General features: G+C 63.4%; 7 non-coding genes across 7 annotated transcripts; all 7 read left to right on the top strand.

Annotated features, from left to right (window-relative positions):
- Nucleotides 1-1600: 1600 nt before the first annotated feature.
- On the top strand, nt 1601-1696 carry LOC134374252 (small nucleolar RNA SNORD116). Its single transcript, XR_010023120.1, has one exon. It is a non-coding gene; the product is annotated as a small nucleolar RNA SNORD116 (small nucleolar RNA).
- A 2566-nt stretch (nt 1697-4262) lies between these two features.
- LOC134374251 (small nucleolar RNA SNORD116) lies at nt 4263-4358 on the top strand. Its single transcript, XR_010023119.1, has one exon. It is a non-coding gene; the product is annotated as a small nucleolar RNA SNORD116 (small nucleolar RNA).
- A 2566-nt stretch (nt 4359-6924) lies between these two features.
- Nucleotides 6925-7020, top strand: LOC134374250 (small nucleolar RNA SNORD116). Its single transcript, XR_010023118.1, has one exon. It is a non-coding gene; the product is annotated as a small nucleolar RNA SNORD116 (small nucleolar RNA).
- Nucleotides 7021-9586: 2566 nt separating this feature from the next.
- On the top strand, nt 9587-9682 carry LOC134374249 (small nucleolar RNA SNORD116). The gene has a single exon (XR_010023117.1). It is a non-coding gene; the product is annotated as a small nucleolar RNA SNORD116 (small nucleolar RNA).
- Nucleotides 9683-12247: 2565 nt separating this feature from the next.
- On the top strand, nt 12248-12343 carry LOC134374248 (small nucleolar RNA SNORD116). Its single transcript, XR_010023116.1, has one exon. It is a non-coding gene; the product is annotated as a small nucleolar RNA SNORD116 (small nucleolar RNA).
- A 2566-nt stretch (nt 12344-14909) lies between these two features.
- LOC134374247 (small nucleolar RNA SNORD116) lies at nt 14910-15005 on the top strand. Its single transcript, XR_010023115.1, has one exon. It is a non-coding gene; the product is annotated as a small nucleolar RNA SNORD116 (small nucleolar RNA).
- Nucleotides 15006-17571: 2566 nt separating this feature from the next.
- Nucleotides 17572-17667, top strand: LOC134374246 (small nucleolar RNA SNORD116). The gene has a single exon (XR_010023114.1). It is a non-coding gene; the product is annotated as a small nucleolar RNA SNORD116 (small nucleolar RNA).
- Nucleotides 17668-19757: the final 2090 nt, after the last annotated feature.

The raw sequence follows: 19757 nt of genomic DNA, 5'->3' as shown, positions 1-19757 counted from the left end.
TGGCACGGGTGTCTCTCACTGGGCCCGCCCACGGCCATGTTCATCCTCGGAGAGCGGTTGGCACAGCGCAGGCACCTCCAGTGCAGTGTCATGGAAGGCGTCCCGGAGAGAGCTTCTCCGGTCCGTGGATGCGTGGGCATGTCCTAGTGCTTCAGGTGTGACCTGTTGGGGTCCCCTTTGAGTTTGGGTGGTTATGCCGCTGTCGCTCTCCTAGCCCGCTGTCGTTGGTAGTGTGGCACTTTGGGGAAGAAAGGTTGGATTTCGTGGGGTGGGCTCAGGGAAGGTTGAGACGATGGGCCCCTGTCGTCCTCCAGCTGAGGTAGAAGACGTGCACGTTGTCGTTGAGGTCGTGTCTCGGGAGTGTTGGGTTGCTGGCATGGGGGTGAGGATTGGGTCAGCTGTGCTGTGTGACTGACCACCACTTTGCACAGGGGCAAGTGCTGAGAAGGCCTACGGGTGCGAGTGTGCCCTGAGTGCTGCAGGGTGAGGGACGTGGGTCGTCCTTGAAGACGACCCAGTCCGTTTGGTCTTTCTGTCGGCTGAGCGAGGGCCCGCGGAGGTAGCTGACCGGAGGACGCCGGTGGTGTGAAGAAGCCTGAGCCCCAGGGGTGGTCCGGCTCTGCCCTTGAGGCCGTGTCCCCGAGAGACGTGCACACGGGCTGTTGTAGCGGTGGTTTGTGCAGCTGTGGGTGGTTGGTTGTCAGCCAAGTGGGCTTTGCCCCGGGGGGCTCTCGGAGACAGTATCTCCCCGTGGACTTGGGAGCCCAGGTGAGGAGGAGCGTGCACAGGCAGTTGGTGTGTGCTTTTACCACACGTGAGGCTGTTAGAGAAGGAGCATCTGGACTGTCTGAGCGACGGTGAGGGAGGGGTCAGAGGTGACGTCCATTGGAGAGAAGGCCTGTTCGTGAGCAGTAGGTCTGCAGAGGGGTGTGGGAGGCCTGGGAGCCATACGCAGTGACCGAGGGGCTCGTGAAGGTGTGGAGGTCCACACGTGCACCCTAGGAAGCGACGCACAGGCTCGCACGGACCCGAGTCCCCCCACGTGCTGCACAGGGATCTAGCAGGAGGGACACGTGTTCAGTGAGATGAAGAGATCTAGTGCGAGGAGATGGGAAGCAGATGCGAGAGTTGACCCGGCGGGACGCTTTGGCACTGAAGGATTCGACCAGTGTCCCTGGGCCCTTTTCTCAAGCGTGCATGTGATCTGTCTCTACACTTCTCAGGGGGAGTTGCCCTGGTAGGCGTGCCGTCTGCGGGGAAGGAAGGAACACCTGGGTTTCCCCCGAGGAGCGGAGGCGTTTGGGAGTCCTGGAATCTGTGCGTCCGGTGGGGCGCCCGAGGCTGGAGGACCGCTCAGGACGGTAAGCTTTCCTGTGCCCAGCCCGTTGATGGGGTCTTTAGGGTTTCGCAGGCCTGCCCGGTCCTACTTCTCCGCAGGCCACCCGTGGCACGCCCGGGTGCACCGCTCGAGCAGACTGTGTGTTGCTGCTGCTCGGTGGCGCGAGCCTGGGTGCTCCAGGGCGCCGGAGGCGTCTGAGGCCATCGGCTCGCCCACTGCCCAGCGTGCGCTGCCCACCGTCCAGCGGCCTCGAGTGTGCTTGGATCGATGATGACTCCCCCATAAAAACATTCCTTGGAAAAGCTGAACAAAATGAGTGAAAACTCACTACCGTCGTTCTCATCGGAACTGAGGTCCAGCACGTTGCCTGGAGCGGGGACTGCAGGAGTGAGGGACAGCTCCACTGGTTCACATGTGCTGCAGCTGCCGGGCCTTCAGCAGCGCAGGGTCTCCCATCTTGTGGGCGAGAGGGACATTCCCCCAGTTGGATGTGTGAGGGCACGGGAGGAGAGTCGGTCCCTGGCTGAATGGCCCCTGTCCGGTGAGGCGGTGGTCCTGAATGGAGGCCTGCGTGCGGTAGCAGTGGGGAGTGTGCAGGAGGCCTAGGCTTGGTGAGCCGATAGGGCGGGCGTGTTTTGCCCCGGTGGACCTTACGACGGGGCCCCTCGCGGCCTGTGTCTGAGGGCAGGAGACGGCCCTGCTTTCGCTGATGAGGACCCGAGGCCGGGGCCTCAGGCACCCGTGGGAGTTGCTTTTGTGATTGGTGAGGAGAGGTGAGTGGCAGTGGTGATGGGGTCGAAGGAATAGAGGTTGGGGGACGCGGCTGGCGGCCGCTCTCCGTGTCCCCTGCACCCAGAATGGGGCCATGAGGATTTCCACCACCTCCTCCCGTGCCCCCTGCCCTGAGGTCCAGATATGCAGGTGGCCGACGGCCTCGGCGGGAAGGGAAAGCCAAGGGTAGGGTCAGCGCGTGCATGCACACGCGTGCGTGTCGTGGATCGTCTCCTCTGTGCAGCTTCCGTCCTGGCTTCTCTGTCCTCGGAGTTGTCCGGGCAGCGATAGGTGTCCGAGAGGGGACTGCGTGGAGAGGTTTCAACGTGGGGGAGCACGGTGATCCCGCACAGGACCTTGTCATGCCCAGGATTCTTCCTCGCGGAGCAGGGCGCTCCATGGTGGGCGGTCGTAGCCGTGCCTCGCCGAGGGCCCGTGAAGTGCCTTTGCGGGCCAGACTCTCGGGCTCCACCTGGCCTTGGCCCCTGTGCCTGTGGGTCCACAGTCGCCCCTCCCAGGGTCCATGCATGGAGGGTGGCAGTTGCGATCCACTGGCACGGGTGTCTCTCACTGGGCCCGCCCACGGCCATGTTCATCCTCGGAGAGCGGTTGGCACAGCGCAGGCACCTCCAGTGCAGTGTCATGGAAGGCGTCCCGGAGAGAGCTTCTCCGGTCCGTGGATGCGTGGGCATGTCCTAGTGCTTCAGGTGTGACCTGTTGGGGTCCCCTTTGAGTTTGGGTGGTTATGCCGCTGTCGCTCTCCTAGCCCGCTGTCGTTGGTAGTGTGGCACTTTGGGGAAGAAAGGTTGGATTTCGTGGGGTGGGCTCAGGGAAGGTTGAGACGATGGGCCCCTGTCGTCCTCCAGCTGAGGTAGAAGACGTGCACGTTGTCGTTGAGGTCGTGTCTCGGGAGTGTTGGGTTGCTGGCATGGGGGTGAGGATTGGGTCAGCTGTGCTGTGTGACTGACCACCACTTTGCACAGGGGCAAGGGCTGAGAAGGCCTACGGGTGCGAGTGTGCCCTGAGTGCTGCAGGGTGAGGGACGTGGGTCGTCCTTGAAGACGACCCAGTCCGTTTGGTCTTTCTGTCGGCTGAGCGAGGGCCCGCGGAGGTAGCTGACCGGAGGACGCCGGTGGTGTGAAGAAGCCTGAGCCCCAGGGGTGGTCCGGCTCTGCCCTTGAGGCCGTGTCCCCGAGAGACGTGCACACGGGCTGTTGTAGCGGTGGTTTGTGCAGCTGTGGGTGGTTGGTTGTCAGCCAAGTGGGCTTTGCCCCGGGGGGCTCTCGGAGACAGTATCTCCCCGTGGACTTGGGAGCCCAGGTGAGGAGGAGCGTGCACAGGCAGTTGGTGTGTGCTTTTACCACACGTGAGGCTGTTAGAGAAGGAGCATCTGGACTGTCTGAGCGACGGTGAGGGAGGGGTCAGAGGTGACGTCCATTGGAGAGAAGGCCTGTTCGTGAGCAGTAGGTCTGCAGAGGGGTGTGGGAGGCCTGGGAGCCATACGCAGTGACCGAGGGGCTCGTGAAGGTGTGGAGGTCCACACGTGCACCCTAGGAAGCGACGCACAGGCTCGCACGGACCCGAGTCCCCCCACGTGCTGCACAGGGATCTAGCAGGAGGGACACGTGTTCAGTGAGATGAAGAGATCTAGTGCGAGGAGATGGGAAGCAGATGCGAGAGTTGACCCGGCGGGACGCTTTGGCACTGAAGGATTCGACCAGTGTCCCTGGGCCCTTTTCTCAAGCGTGCATGTGATCTGTCTCTACACTTCTCAGGGGGAGTTGCCCTGGTAGGCGTGCCGTCTGCGGGGAAGGAAGGAACACCTGGGTTTCCCCCGAGGAGCGGAGGCGTTTGGGAGTCCTGGAATCTGTGCGTCCGGTGGGGCGCCCGAGGCTGGAGGACCGCTCAGGACGGTAAGCTTTCCTGTGCCCAGCCCGTTGATGGGGTCTTTAGGGTTTCGCAGGCCTGCCCGGTCCTACTTCTCCGCAGGCCACCCGTGGCACGCCCGGGTGCACCGCTCGAGCAGACTGTGTGTTGCTGCTGCTCGGTGGCGCGAGCCTGGGTGCTCCAGGGCGCCGGAGGCGTCTGAGGCCATCGGCTCGCCCACTGCCCAGCGTGCGCTGCCCACCGTCCAGCGGCCTCGAGTGTGCTTGGATCGATGATGACTCCCCCATAAAAACATTCCTTGGAAAAGCTGAACAAAATGAGTGAAAACTCACTACCGTCGTTCTCATCGGAACTGAGGTCCAGCACGTTGCCTGGAGCGGGGACTGCAGGAGTGAGGGACAGCTCCACTGGTTCACATGTGCTGCAGCTGCCGGGCCTTCAGCAGCGCAGGGTCTCCCATCTTGTGGGCGAGAGGGACATTCCCCCAGTTGGATGTGTGAGGGCACGGGAGGAGAGTCGGTCCCTGGCTGAATGGCCCCTGTCCGGTGAGGCGGTGGTCCTGAATGGAGGCCTGCGTGCGGTAGCAGTGGGGAGTGTGCAGGAGGCCTAGGCTTGGTGAGCCGATAGGGCGGGCGTGTTTTGCCCCGGTGGACCTTACAACGGGGCCCCTCGCGGCCTGTGTCTGAGGGCAGGAGACGGCCCTGCTTTCGCTGATGAGGACCCGAGGCCGGGGCCTCAGGCACCCGTGGGAGTTGCTTTTGTGATTGGTGAGGAGAGGTGAGTGGCAGTGGTGATGGGGTCGAAGGAATAGAGGTTGGGGGACGCGGCTGGCGGCCGCTCTCCGTGTCCCCTGCACCCAGAATGGGGCCATGAGGATTTCCACCACCTCCTCCCGTGCCCCCTGCCCTGAGGTCCAGATATGCAGGTGGCCGACGGCCTCGGCGGGAAGGGAAAGCCAAGGGTAGGGTCAGCGCGTGCATGCACACGCGTGCGTGTCGTGGATCGTCTCCTCTGTGCAGCTTCCGTCCTGGCTTCTCTGTCCTCGGAGTTGTCCGGGCAGCGATAGGTGTCCGAGAGGGGACTGCGTGGAGAGGTTTCAACGTGGGGGAGCACGGTGCTCCCGCACAGGACCTTGTCATGCCCAGGATTCTTCCTCGCGGAGCAGGGCGCTCCATGGTGGGCGGTCGTAGCCGTGCCTCGCCGAGGGCCCGTGAAGTGCCTTTGCGGGCCAGACTCTCGGGCTCCACCTGGCCTTGGCCCCTGTGCCTGTGGGTCCACAGTCGCCCCTCCCAGGGTCCATGCATGGAGGGTGGCAGTTGCGATCCACTGGCACGGGTGTCTCTCACTGGGCCCGCCCACAGCCATGTTCATCCTCGGAGAGCGGTTGGCACAGCGCAGGCACCTCCAGTGCAGTGTCATGGAAGGCGTCCCGGAGAGAGCTTCTCCGGTCCGTGGATGCGTGGGCATGTCCTAGTGCTTCAGGTGTGACCTGTTGGGGTCCCCTTTGAGTTTGGGTGGTTATGCCGCTGTCGCTCTCCTAGCCCGCTGTCGTTGGTAGTGTGGCACTTTGGGGAAGAAAGGTTGGATTTCGTGGGGTGGGCTCAGGGAAGGTTGAGACGATGGGCCCCTGTCGTCCTCCAGCTGAGGTAGAAGACGTGCACGTTGTCGTTGAGGTCGTGTCTCGGGAGTGTTGGGTTGCTGGCATGGGGGTGAGGATTGGGTCAGCTGTGCTGTGTGACTGACCACCACTTTGCACAGGGGCAAGGGCTGAGAAGGCCTACGGGTGCGAGTGTGCCCTGAGTGCTGCAGGGTGAGGGACGTGGGTCGTCCTTGAAGACGACCCAGTCCGTTTGGTCTTTCTGTCGGCTGAGCGAGGGCCCGCGGAGGTAGCTGACCGGAGGACGCCGGTGGTGTGAAGAAGCCTGAGCCCCAGGGGTGGTCCGGCTCTGCCCTTGAGGCCGTGTCCCCGAGAGACGTGCACACGGGCTGTTGTAGCGGTGGTTTGTGCAGCTGTGGGTGGTTGGTTGTCAGCCAAGTGGGCTTTGCCCCGGGGGGCTCTCGGAGACAGTATCTCCCCGTGGACTTGGGAGCCCAGGTGAGGAGGAGCGTGCACAGGCAGTTGGTGTGTGCTTTTACCACACGTGAGGCTGTTAGAGAAGGAGCATCTGGACTGTCTGAGCGACGGTGAGGGAGGGGTCAGAGGTGACGTCCATTGGAGAGAAGGCCTGTTCGTGAGCAGTAGGTCTGCAGAGGGGTGTGGGAGGCCTGGGAGCCATACGCAGTGACCGAGGGGCTCGTGAAGGTGTGGAGGTCCACACGTGCACCCTAGGAAGCGACGCACAGGCTCGCACGGACCCGAGTCCCCCCACGTGCTGCACAGGGATCTAGCAGGAGGGACACGTGTTCAGTGAGATGAAGAGATCTAGTGCGAGGAGATGGGAAGCAGATGCGAGAGTTGACCCGGCGGGACGCTTTGGCACTGAAGGATTCGACCAGTGTCCCTGGGCCCTTTTCTCAAGCGTGCATGTGATCTGTCTCTACACTTCTCAGGGGGAGTTGCCCTGGTAGGCGTGCCGTCTGCGGGGAAGGAAGGAACACCTGGGTTTCCCCCGAGGAGCGGAGGCGTTTGGGAGTCCTGGAATCTGTGCGTCCGGTGGGGCGCCCGAGGCTGGAGGACCGCTCAGGACGGTAAGCTTTCCTGTGCCCAGCCCGTTGATGGGGTCTTTAGGGTTTCGCAGGCCTGCCCGGTCCTACTTCTCCGCAGGCCACCCGTGGCACGCCCGGGTGCACCGCTCGAGCAGACTGTGTGTTGCTGCTGCTCGGTGGCGCGAGCCTGGGTGCTCCAGGGCGCCGGAGGCGTCTGAGGCCATCGGCTCGCCCACTGCCCAGCGTGCGCTGCCCACCGTCCAGCGGCCTCGAGTGTGCTTGGATCGATGATGACTCCCCCATAAAAACATTCCTTGGAAAAGCTGAACAAAATGAGTGAAAACTCACTACCGTCGTTCTCATCGGAACTGAGGTCCAGCACGTTGCCTGGAGCGGGGACTGCAGGAGTGAGGGACAGCTCCACTGGTTCACATGTGCTGCAGCTGCCGGGCCTTCAGCAGCGCAGGGTCTCCCATCTTGTGGGCGAGAGGGACATTCCCCCAGTTGGATGTGTGAGGGCACGGGAGGAGAGTCGGTCCCTGGCTGAATGGCCCCTGTCCGGTGAGGCGGTGGTCCTGAATGGAGGCGTGCGTGCGGTAGCAGTGGGGAGTGTGCAGGAGGCCTAGGCTTGGTGAGCCGATAGGGCGGGCGTGTTTTGCCCCGGTGGACCTTACGACGGGGCCCCTCGCGGCCTGTGTCTGAGGGCAGGAGACGGCCCTGCTTTCGCTGATGAGGACCCGAGGCCGGGGCCTCAGGCACCCGTGGGAGTTGCTTTTGTGATTGGTGAGGAGAGGTGAGTGGCAGTGGTGATGGGGTCGAAGGAATAGAGGTTGGGGGACGCGGCTGGCGGCCGCTCTCCGTGTCCCCTGCACCCAGAATGGGGCCATGAGGATTTCCACCACCTCCTCCCGTGCCCCCTGCCCTGAGGTCCAGATATGCAGGTGGCCGACGGCCTCGGCGGGAAGGGAAAGCCAAGGGTAGGGTCAGCGCGTGCATGCACACGCGTGCGTGTCGTGGATCGTCTCCTCTGTGCAGCTTCCGTCCTGGCTTCTCTGTCCTCGGAGTTGTCCGGGCAGCGATAGGTGTCCGAGAGGGGACTGCGTGGAGAGGTTTCAACGTGGGGGAGCACGGTGCTCCCGCACAGGACCTTGTCATGCCCAGGATTCTTCCTCGCGGAGCAGGGCGCTCCATGGTGGGCGGTCGTAGCCGTGCCTCGCCGAGGGCCCGTGAAGTGCCTTTGCGGGCCAGACTCTCGGGCTCCACCTGGCCTTGGCCCCTGTGCCTGTGGGTCCACAGTCGCCCCTCCCAGGGTCCATGCATGGAGGGTGGCAGTTGCGATCCACTGGCACGGGTGTCTCTCACTGGGCCCGCCCACGGCCATGTTCATCCTCGGAGAGCGGTTGGCACAGCGCAGGCACCTCCAGTGCAGTGTCATGGAAGGCGTCCCGGAGAGAGCTTCTCCGGTCCGTGGATGCGTGGGCATGTCCTAGTGCTTCAGGTGTGACCTGTTGGGGTCCCCTTTGAGTTTGGGTGGTTATGCCGCTGTCGCTCTCCTAGCCCGCTGTCGTTGGTAGTGTGGCACTTTGGGGATGAAAGGTTGGATTTCGTGGGGTGGGCTCAGGGAAGTTTGAGACGATGGGCCCCTGTCGTCCTCCAGCTGAGGTAGAAGACGTGCACGTTGTCGTTGAGGTCGTGTCTCGGGAGTGTTGGGTTGCTGGCATGGGGGTGAGGATTGGGTCAGCTGTGCTGTGTGACTGACCACCACTTTGCACAGGGGCAAGGGCTGAGAAGGCCTACGGGTGCGAGTGTGCCCTGAGTGCTGCAGGGTGAGGGACGTGGGTCGTCCTTGAAGACGACCCAGTCCGTTTGGTCTTTCTGTCGGCTGAGCGAGGGCCCGCGGAGGTAGCTGACCGGAGGACGCCGGTGGTGTGAAGAAGCCTGAGCCCCAGGGGTGGTCCGGCTCTGCCCTTGAGGCCGTGTCCCCGAGAGACGTGCACACGGGCTGTTGTAGCGGTGGTTTGTGCAGCTGTGGGTGGTTGGTTGTCAGCCAAGTGGGCTTTGCCCCGGGGGGCTCTCGGAGACAGTATCTCCCCGTGGACTTGGGAGCCCAGGTGAGGAGGAGCGTGCACAGGCAGTTGGTGTGTGCTTTTACCACACGTGAGGCTGTTAGAGAAGGAGCATCTGGACTGTCTGAGCGACGGTGAGGGAGGGGTCAGAGGTGACGTCCATTGGAGAGAAGGCCTGTTCGTGAGCAGTAGGTCTGCAGAGGGGTGTGGGAGGCCTGGGAGCCATACGCAGTGACCGAGGGGCTCGTGAAGGTGTGGAGGTCCACACGTGCACCCTAGGAAGCGACGCACAGGCTCGCACGGACCCGAGTCCCCCCACGTGCTGCACAGGGATCTAGCAGGAGGGACACGTGTTCAGTGAGATGAAGAGATCTAGTGCGAGGAGATGGGAAGCAGATGCGAGAGTTGACCCGGCGGGACGCTTTGGCACTGAAGGATTCGACCAGTGTCCCTGGGCCCTTTTCTCAAGCGTGCATGTGATCTGTCTCTACACTTCTCAGGGGGTGTTGCCCTGGTAGGCGTGCCGTCTGCGGGGAAGGAAGGAACACCTGGGTTTCCCCCGAGGAGCGGAGGCGTTTGGGAGTCCTGGAATCTGTGCGTCCGGTGGGGCGCCCGAGGCTGGAGGACCGCTCAGGACGGTAAGCTTTCCTGTGCCCAGCCCGTTGATGGGGTCTTTAGGGTTTCGCAGGCCTGCCCGGTCCTACTTCTCCGCAGGCCACCCGTGGCACGCCCGGGTGCACCGCTCGAGCAGACTGTGTGTTGCTGCTGCTCGGTGGCGCGAGCCTGGGTGCTCCAGGGCGCCGGAGGCGTCTGAGGCCATCGGCTCGCCCACTGCCCAGCGTGCGCTGCCCACCGTCCAGCGGCCTCGAGTGTGCTTGGATCGATGATGACTCCCCCATAAAAACATTCCTTGGAAAAGCTGAACAAAATGAGTGAAAACTCACTACCGTCGTTCTCATCGGAACTGAGGTCCAGCACGTTGCCTGGAGCGGGGACTGCAGGAGTGAGGGACAGCTCCACTGGTTCACATGTGCTGCAGCTGCCGGGCCTTCAGCAGCGCAGGGTCTCCCATCTTGTGGGCGAGAGGGACATTCCCCCAGTTGGATGTGTGAGGGCACGGGAGGAGAGTCGGTCCCTGGCTGAATGGCCCCTGTCCGGTGAGGCGGTGGTCCTGAATGGAGGCGTGCGTGCGGTAGCAGTGGGGAGTGTGCAGGAGGCCTAGGCTTGGTGAGCCGATAGGGCGGGCGTGTTTTGCCCCGGTGGACCTTACGACGGGGCGCCTCGCGGCCTGTGTCTGAGGGCAGGAGACGGCCCTGCTTTCGCTGATGAGGACCCGAGGCCGGGGCCTCAGGCACCCATGGGAGTTGCTTTTGTGATTGGTGAGGAGAGGTGAGTGGCAGTGGTGATCGGGTCGAAGGAATAGAGGTTGGGGGACGCGGCTGGCGGCCGCTCTCCGTGTCCCCTGCACCCAGAATGGGGCCATGAGGATTTCCACCACCTCCTCCCGTGCCCCCTGCCCTGAGGTCCAGATATGCAGGTGGCCGACGGCCTCGGCGGGAAGGGAAAGCCAAGGGTAGGGTCAGCGCGTGCATGCACACGCGTCGTGTCGTGGATCGTCTCCTCTGTGCAGCTTCCGTCCTGGCTTCTCTGTCCTCGGAGTTGTCCGGGCAGCGATAGGTGTCCGAGAGGGGACTGCGTGGAGAGGTTTCAACGTGGGGGAGCACGGTGCTCCCGCACAGGACCTTGTCATGCCCAGGATTCTTCCTCGCGGAGCAGGGCGCTCCATGGTGGGCGGTCGTAGCCGTGCCTCGCCGAGGGCCCGTGAAGTGCCTTTGCGGGCCAGACTCTCGGGCTCCACCTGGCCTTGGCCCCTGTGCCTGTGGGTCCACAGTCGCCCCTCCCAGGGTCCATGCATGGAGGGTGGCAGTTGCGATCCACTGGCACGGGTGTCTCTCACTGGGCCCGCCCACGGCCATGTTCATCCTCGGAGAGCGGTTGGCACAGCGCAGGCACCTCCAGTGCAGTGTCATGGAAGGCGTCCCGGAGAGAGCTTCTCCGGTCCGTGGATGCGTGGGCATGTCCTAGTGCTTCAGGTGTGACCTGTTGGGGTCCCCTTTGAGTTTGGGTGGTTATGCCGCTGTCGCTCTCCTAGCCCGCTGTCGTTGGTAGTGTGGCACTTTGGGGATGAAAGGTTGGATTTCGTGGGGTGGGCTCAGGGAAGGTTGAGACGATGGGCCCCTGTCGTCCTCCAGCTGAGGTAGAAGACGTGCACGTTGTCGTTGAGGTCGTGTCTCGGGAGTGTTGGGTTGCTGGCATGGGGGTGAGGATTGGGTCAGCTGTGCTGTGTGACTGACCACCACTTTGCACAGGGGCAAGGGCTGAGAAGGCCTACGGGTGCGAGTGTGCCCTGAGTGCTGCAGGGTGAGGGACGTGGGTCGTCCTTGAAGACGACCCAGTCCGTTTGGTCTTTCTGTCGGCTGAGCGAGGGCCCGCGGAGGTAGCTGACCGGAGGACGCCGGTGGTGTGAAGAAGCCTGAGCCCCAGGGGTGGTCCGGCTCTGCCCTTGAGGCCGTGTCCCCGAGAGACGTGCACACGGGCTGTTGTAGCGGTGGTTTGTGCAGCTGTGGGTGGTTGGTTGTCAGCCAAGTGGGCTTTGCCCCGGGGGGCTCTCGGAGACAGTATCTCCCCGTGGACTTGGGAGCCCAGGTGAGGAGGAGCGTGCACAGGCAGTTGGTGTGTGCTTTTACCACACGTGAGGCTGTTAGAGAAGGAGCATCTGGACTGTCTGAGCGACGGTGAGGGAGGGGTCAGAGGTGACGTCCATTGGAGAGAAGGCCTGTTCGTGAGCAGTAGGTCTGCAGAGGGGTGTGGGAGGCCTGGGAGCCATACGCAGTGACCGAGGGGCTCGTGAAGGTGTGGAGGTCCACACGTGCACCCTAGGAAGCGACGCACAGGCTCGCACGGACCCGAGTCCCCCCACGTGCTGCACAGGGATCTAGCAGGAGGGACACGTGTTCAGTGAGATGAAGAGATCTAGTGCGAGGAGATGGGAAGCAGATGCGAGAGTTGACCCGGCGGGACGCTTTGGCACTGAAGGATTCGACCAGTGTCCCTGGGCCCTTTTCTCAAGCGTGCATGTGATCTGTCTCTACACTTCTCAGGGGGAGTTGCCCTGGTAGGCGTGCCGTCTGCGGGGAAGGAAGGAACACCTGGGTTTCCCCCGAGGAGCGGAGGCGTTTGGGAGTCCTGGAATCTGTGCGTCCGGTGGGGCGCCCGAGGCTGGAGGACCGCTCAGGACGGTAAGCTTTCCTGTGCCCAGCCCGTTGATGGGGTCTTTAGGGTTTCGCAGGCCTGCCCGGTCCTACTTCTCCGCAGGCCACCCGTGGCACGCCCGGGTGCACCGCTCGAGCAGACTGTGTGTTGCTGCTGCTCGGTGGCGCGAGCCTGGGTGCTCCAGGGCGCCGGAGGCGTCTGAGGCCATCGGCTCGCCCACTGCCCAGCGTGCGCTGCCCACCGTCCAGCGGCCTCGAGTGTGCTTGGATCGATGATGACTCCCCCATAAAAACATTCCTTGGAAAAGCTGAACAAAATGAGTGAAAACTCACTACCGTCGTTCTCATCGGAACTGAGGTCCAGCACGTTGCCTGGAGCGGGGACTGCAGGAGTGAGGGACAGCTCCACTGGTTCACATGTGCTGCAGCTGCCAGGCCTTCAGCAGCGCAGGGTCTCCCATCCTGTGGGCGAGAGGGACATTCCCCCAGTTGGATGTGTGAGGGCACGGGAGGAGAGTCGGTCCCTGGCTGAATGGCCCCTGTCCGGTGAGGCGGTGGTCCTGAATGGAGGCGTGCGTGCGGTAGCAGTGGGGAGTGTGCAGGAGGCCTAGGCTTGGTGAGCCGATAGGGCGGGCGTGTTTTGCCCCGGTGGACCTTACGACGGGGCCCCTCGCGGCCTGTGTCTGAGGGCAGGAGACGGCCCTGCTTTCGCTGATGAGGACCCGAGGCCGGGGCCTCAGGCACCCGTGGGAGTTGCTTTTGTGATTGGTGAGGAGAGGTGAGTGGCAGTTGTGATGGGGTCGAAGGAATAGAGGTTGGGGGACGCGGCTGGCGGCCGCTCTCCGTGTCCCCTGCACCCAGAATGGGGCCATGAGGATTTCCACCACCTCCTCCCGTGCCCCCTGCCCTGAGGTCCAGATATGCAGGTGGCCGACGGCCTCGGCGGGAAGGGAAAGCCAAGGGTAGGGTCAGCGCGTGCATGCACACGCGTGCGTGTCGTGGATCGTCTCCTCTGTGCAGCTTCCGTCCTGGCTTCTCTGTCCTCGGAGTTGTCCGGGCAACGATAGGTGTCCGAGAGGGGACTGCGTGGAGAGGTTTCAACGTGGGGGAGCACGGTGCTCCCGCACAGGACCTTGTCATGCCCAGGATTCTTCCTCGCGGAGCAGGGCGCTCCATGGTGGGCGGTCGTAGCCGTGCCTCGCCGAGGGCCCGTGAAGTGCCTTTGCGGGCCAGACTCTCGGGCTCCACCTGGCCTTGGCCCCTGTGCCTGTGGGTCCACAGTCGCCCCTCCCAGGGTCCATGCATGGAGGGTGGCAGTTGCGATCCACTGGCACGGGTGTCTCTCACTGGGCCCGCCCACGGCCATGTTCATCCTCGGAGAGCGGTTGGCACAGCGCAGGCACCTCCAGTGCAGTGTCATGGAAGGCGTCCCGGAGAGAGCTTCTCCGGTCCGTGGATGCGTGGGCATGTCCTAGTGCTTCAGGTGTGACCTGTTGGGGTCCCCTTTGAGTTTGGGTGGTTATGCCGCTGTCGCTCTCCTAGCCCGCTGTCGTTGGTAGTGTGGCACTTTGGGGATGAAAGGTTGGATTTCGTGGGGTGGGCTCAGGGAAGGTTGAGACGATGGGCCCCTGTCGTCCTCCAGCTGAGGTAGAAGACGTGCACGTTGTCGTTGAGGTCGTGTCTCGGGAGTGTTGGGTTGCTGGCATGGGGGTGAGGATTGGGTCAGCTGTGCTGTGTGACTGACCACCACTTTGCACAGGGGCAAGTGCTGAGAAGGCCTACGGGTGCGAGTGTGCCCTGAGTGCTGCAGGGTGAGGGACTTGGGTCGTCCTTGAAGACGACCCAGTCCGTTTGGTCTTTCTGTCGGCTGAGCGAGGGCCCGCGGAGGTAGCTGACCGGAGGACGCCGGTGGTGTGAAGAAGCCTGAGCCCCAGGGGTGGTCCGGCTCTGCCCTTGAGGCCGTGTCCCCGAGAGACGTGCACACGGGCTGTTGTAGCGGTGGTTTGTGCAGCTGTGTGTGGTTGGTTGTCAGCCAAGTGGGCTTTGCCCCGGGGGGCTCTCGGAGACAGTATTTCCCCGTGGACTTGGGAGCCCAGGTGAGGAGGAGCGTGCACAGGCAGTTGGTGTGTGCTTTTACCACACGTGAGGCTGTTAGAGAAGGAGCATCTGGACTGTCTGAGCGACGGTGAGGGAGGGGTCAGAAGTGACGTCCATTGGAGAGAAGGCCTGTTCGTGAGCAGTAGGTCTGCAGAGGGGTGTGGGAGGCCTGGGAGCCATACGCAGTGACCGAGGGGCTCGTGAAGGTGTGGAGGTCCACACGTGCACCCTAGGAAGCGAAGCACAGGCTCGCACGGACCCGAGTCCCCCCACGTGCTGCACAGGGATCTAGCAGGAGGGACACGTGTTCAGTGAGATGAAGAGATCTAGTGCGAGGAGATGGGAAGCAGATGCGAGAGTTGACCCGGCGGGACGCTTTGGCACTGAAGGATTCGACCAGTGTCCCTGGGCCCTTTTCTCAAGCGTGCATGTGATCTGTCTCTACACTTCTCAGGGGTAGTTGCCCTGGTAGGCGTGCCGTCTGCGGGGAAGGAAGGAACACCTGGGTTTCCCCCGAGGAGCGGAGGCGTTTGGGAGTCCTGGAATCTGTGCGTCCGGTGGGGCGCCCGAGGCTGGAGGACCGCTCAGGACGGTAAGCTTTCCTGTGCCCAGCCCGTTGATGGGGTCTTTAGGGTTTCGCAGGCCTGCCCGGTCCTACTTCTCCGCAGGCCACCCGTGGCACGCCCGGGTGCACCGCTCGAGCAGACTGTGTGTTGCTGCTGCTCGGTGGCGCGAGCCTGGGTGCTCCAGGGCGCCGGAGGCGTCTGAGGCCATCGGCTCGCGCACTGCCCAGCGTGCGCTGCCCACCGTCCAGCGGCCTCGAGTGTGCTTGGATCGATGATGACTCCCCCATAAAAACATTCCTTGGAAAAGCTGAACAAAATGAGTGAAAACTCACTACCGTCGTTCTCATCGGAACTGAGGTCCAGCACGTTGCCTGGAGCGGGGACTGCAGGAGTGAGGGACAGCTCCACTGGTTCACATGTGCTGCAGCTGCCGGGCCTTCAGCAGCGCAGGGTCTCCCATCTTGTGGGCGAGAGGGACATTCCCCCAGCTGGATGTGTGAGGGCACGGGAGGAGAGTCGGTCCCTGGCTGAATGGCCCCTGTCCGGTGAGGCGGTGGTCCTGAATGGAGGCGTGCGTGCGTTAGCAGTGGGGAGTGTGCAGGAGGCCTAGGCTTGGTGAGCCGATAGGGCGGGCGTGTTTTGCCCCGGTGGACCTTACGACGGGGCCCCTCGCGGCCTGTGTCTGAGGGCAGGAGACGGCCCTGCTTTCGCTGATGAGGACCCGAGGCCGGGGCCTCAGGCACCCGTGGGAGTTGCTTTTGTGATTGGTGAGGAGAGGTGAGTGGCAGTGGTGATGGGGTCGAAGGAATAGAGGTTGGGGGACGCGGCTGGCGGCCGCTCTCCGTGTCCCCTGCACCCAGAATGGGGCCATGAGGATTTCCACCACCTCCTCCCGTGCCCCCTGCCCTGAGGTCCAGATATGCAGGTGGCCGACGGCCTCGGCGGGAAGGGAAAGCCAAGGGTAGGGTCAGCGCGTGCATGCACACGCGTGCGTGTCGTGGATCGTCTCCTCTGTGCAGCTTCCGTCCTGGCTTCTCTGTCCTCGGAGTTGTCCGGGCAGCGATAGGTGTCCGAGAGGGGACTGCGTGGAGAGGTTTCAACGTGGGGGAGCACGGTGCTCCCGCACAGGACCTTGTCATGCCCAGGATTCTTCCTCGCGGAGCAGGGCGCTCCATGGTGGGCGGTCGTAGCCGTGCCTCGCCGAGGGCCCGTGAAGTGCCTTTGCGGGCCAGACTCTCGGGCTCCACCTGGCCTTGGCCCCTGTGCCTGTGGGTCCACAGTCGCCCCTCCCAGGGTCCATGCATGGAGGGTGGCAGTTGCGATCCACTGGCACGGGTGTCTCTCACTGGGCCCGCCCACGGCCATGTTCATCCTCGGAGAGCGGTTGGCACAGCGCAGGCACCTCCAGTGCAGTGTCATGGAAGGCGTCCCGGAGAGAGCTTCTCCGGTCCGTGGATGCGTGGGCATGTCCTAGTGCTTCAGGTGTGACCTGTTGGGGTCCCCTTTGAGTTTGGGTGGTTATGCCGCTGTCGCTCTCCTAGCCCGCTGTCGTTGGTAGTGTGGCACTTTGGGGAAGAAAGGTTGGATTTCGTGGGGTGGGCTCAGGGAAGGTTGAGACGATGGGCCCCTGTCGTCCTCCAGCTGAGGTAGAAGACGTGCACGTTGTCGTTGAGGTCGTGTCTCGGGAGTGTTGGGTTGCTGGCATGGGGGTGAGGATTGGGTCAGCTGTGCTGTGTGACTGACCACCACTTTGCACAGGGGCAAGTGCTGAGAAGGCCTACGGGTGCGAGTGTGCCCTGAGTGCTGCAGGGTGAGGGACGTGGGTCGTCCTTGAAGACGACCCAGTCCGTTTGGTCTTTCTGTCGGCTGAGCGAGGGCCCGCGGAGGTAGCTGACCGGAGGACGCCGGTGGTGTGAAGAAGCCTGAGCCCCAGGGGTGGTCCGGCTCTGCCCTTGAGGCCGTGTCCCCGAGAGACGTGCACACGGGCTGTTGTAGCGGTGGTTTGTGCAGCTGTGGGTGGTTGGTTGTCAGCCAAGTGGGCTTTGCCCCGGGGGGCTCTCGGAGACAGTATCTCCCCGTGGACTTGGGAGCCCAGGTGAGGAGGAGCGTGCACAGGCAGTTGGTGTGTGCTTTTACCACACGTGAGGCTGTTAGAGAAGGAGCATCTGGACTGTCTGAGCGACGGTGAGGGAGGGGTCAGAGGTGACGTCCATTGGAGAGAAGGCCTGTTCGTGAGCAGTAGGTCTGCAGAGGGGTGTGGGAGGCCTGGGAGCCATACGCAGTGACCGAGGGGCTCGTGAAGGTGTGGAGGTCCACACGTGCACCCTCGGAAGCGACGCACAGGCTCGCACGGACCCGAGTCCCCCCACGTGCTGCACAGGGATCTAGCAGGAGGGACACGTGTTCAGTGAGATGAAGAGATCTAGTGCGAGGAGATGGGAAGCAGATGCGAGAGTTGACCCAGCGGGACGCTTTGGCACTGAAGGATTCGACCAGTGTCCCTGGGCCCTTTTCTCAAGCGTGCATGTGATCTGTCTCTACACTTCTCAGGGGGAGTTGCCCTGGTAGGCGTGCCGTCTGCGGGGAAGGAAGGAACACCTGGGTTTCCCCCGAGGAGCGGAGGCGTTTGGGAGTCCTGGAATCTGTGCGTCCGGTGGGGCGCCCGAGGCTGGAGGACCGCTCAGGACGGTAAGCTTTCCTGTGCCCAGCCCGTTGATGGGGTCTTTAGGGTTTCGCAGGCCTGCCCGGTCCTACTTCTCCGCAGGCCACCCGTGGCACGCCCGGGTGCACCGCTCGAGCAGACTGTGTGTTGCTGCTGCTCGGTGGCGCGAGCCTGGGTGCTCCAGGGCGCCGGAGGCGTCTGAGGCCATCGGCTCGCGCACTGCCCAGCGTGCGCTGCCCACCGTCCAGCGGCCTCGAGTGTGCTTGGATCGATGATGACTCCCCCATAAAAACATTCCTTGGAAAAGCTGAACAAAATGAGTGAAAACTCACTACCGTCGTTCTCATCGGAACTGAGGTCCAGCACGTTGCCTGGAGCGGGGACTGCAGGAGTGAGGGACAGCTCCACTGGTTCACATGTGCTGCAGCTGCCGGGCCTTCAGCAGCGCAGGGTCTCCCATCTTGTGGGCGAGAGGGACATTCCCCCAGCTGGATGTGTGAGGGCACGGGAGGAGAGTCGGTCCCTGGCTGAATGGCCCCTGTCCGGTGAGGCGGTGGTCCTGAATGGAGGCGTGCGTGCGTTAGCAGTGGGGAGTGTGCAGGAGGCCTAGGCTTGGTGAGCCGATAGGGCGGGCGTGTTTTGCCCCGGTGGACCTTACGACGGGGCCCCTCGCGGCCTGTGTCTGAGGGCAGGAGACGGCCCTGCTTTCGCTGATGAGGACCCGAGGCCGGGGCCTCAGGCACCCGTGGGAGTTGCTTTTGTGATTGGTGAGGAGAGGTGAGTGGCAGTGGTGATGGGGTCGAAGGAATAGAGGTTGGGGGACGCGGCTGGCGGCCGCTCTCCGTGTCCCCTGCACCCAGAATGGGGCCATGAGGATTTCCACCACCTCCTCCCGTGCCCCCTGCCCTGAGGTCCAGATATGCAGGTGGCCGACGGCCTCGGCGGGAAGGGAAAGCCAAGGGTAGGGTCAGCGCGTGCATGCACACGCGTGCGTGTCGTGGATCGTCTCCTCTGTGCAGCTTCCGTCCTGGCTTCTCTGTCCTCGGAGTTGTCCGGGCAGCGATAGGTGTCCGAGAGGGGACTGCGTGGAGAGGTTTCAACGTGGGGGAGCACGGTGCTCCCGCACAGGACCTTGTCATGCCCAGGATTCTTCCTCGCGGAGCAGGGCGCTCCATGGTGGGCGGTCGTAGCCGTGCCTCGCCGAGGGCCCGTGAAGTGCCTTTGCGGGCCAGACTCTCGGGCTCCACCTGGCCTTGGCCCCTGTGCCTGTGGGTCCACAGTCGCCCCTCCCAGGGTCCATGCATGGAGGGTGGCAGTTGCGATCCACTGGCACGGGTGTCTCTCACTGGGCCCGCCCACGGCCATGTTCATCCTCGGAGAGCGGTTGGCACAGCGCAGGCACCTCCAGTGCAGTGTCATGGAAGGCGTCCCGGAGAGAGCTTCTCCGGTCCGTGGATGCGTGGGCATGTCCTAGTGCTTCAGGTGTGACCTGTTGGGGTCCCCTTTGAGTTTGGGTGGTTATGCCGCTGTCGCTCTCCTAGCCCGCTGTCGTTGGTAGTGTGGCACTTTGGGGAAGAAAGGTTGGATTTCGTGGGGTGGGCTCAGGGAAGGTTGAGACGATGGGCCCCTGTCGTCCTCCAGCTGAGGTAGAAGACGTGCACGTTGTCGTTGAGGTCGTGTCTCGGGAGTGTTGGGTTGCTGGCATGGGGGTGAGGATTGGGTCAGCTGTGCTGTGTGACTGACCACCACTTTGCACAGGGGCAAGTGCTGAGAAGGCCTACGGGTGCGAGTGTGCCCTGAGTGCTGCAGGGTGAGGGACGTGGGTCGTCCTTGAAGACGACCCAGTCCGTTTGGTCTTTCTGTCGGCTGAGCGAGGGCCCGCGGAGGTAGCTGACCGGAGGACGCCGGTGGTGTGAAGAAGCCTGAGCCCCAGGGGTGGTCCGGCTCTGCCCTTGAGGCCGTGTCCCCGAGAGACGTGCACACGGGCTGTTGTAGCGGTGGTTTGTGCAGCTGTGGGTGGTTGGTTGTCAGCCAAGTGGGCTTTGCCCCGGGGGGCTCTCGGAGACAGTATCTCCCCGTGGACTTGGGAGCCCAGGTGAGGAGGAGCGTGCACAGGCAGTTGGTGTGTGCTTTTACCACACGTGAGGCTGTTAGAGAAGGAGCATCTGGACTGTCTGAGCGACGGTGAGGGAGGGGTCAGAGGTGACGTCCATTGGAGAGAAGGCCTGTTCGTGAGCAGTAGGTCTGCAGAGGGGTGTGGGAGGCCTGGGAGCCATACGCAGTGACCGAGGGGCTCGTGAAGGTGTGGAGGTCCACACGTGCACCCTCGGAAGCGACGCACAGGCTCGCACGGACCCGAGTCCCCCCACGTGCTGCACAGGGATCTAGCAGGAGGGACACGTGTTCAGTGAGATGAAGAGATCTAGTGCGAGGAGATGGGAAGCAGATGCG

This window comes from Cynocephalus volans, chromosome 3 (assembly GCF_027409185.1).
Source record: "Cynocephalus volans isolate mCynVol1 chromosome 3, mCynVol1.pri, whole genome shotgun sequence".
Classification (NCBI taxonomy): domain Eukaryota; kingdom Metazoa; phylum Chordata; class Mammalia; order Dermoptera; family Cynocephalidae; genus Cynocephalus; species Cynocephalus volans.
Note: the sequence above shows the minus strand (reverse complement) of the source record. Positions and strands in the feature narration are given on the sequence as shown.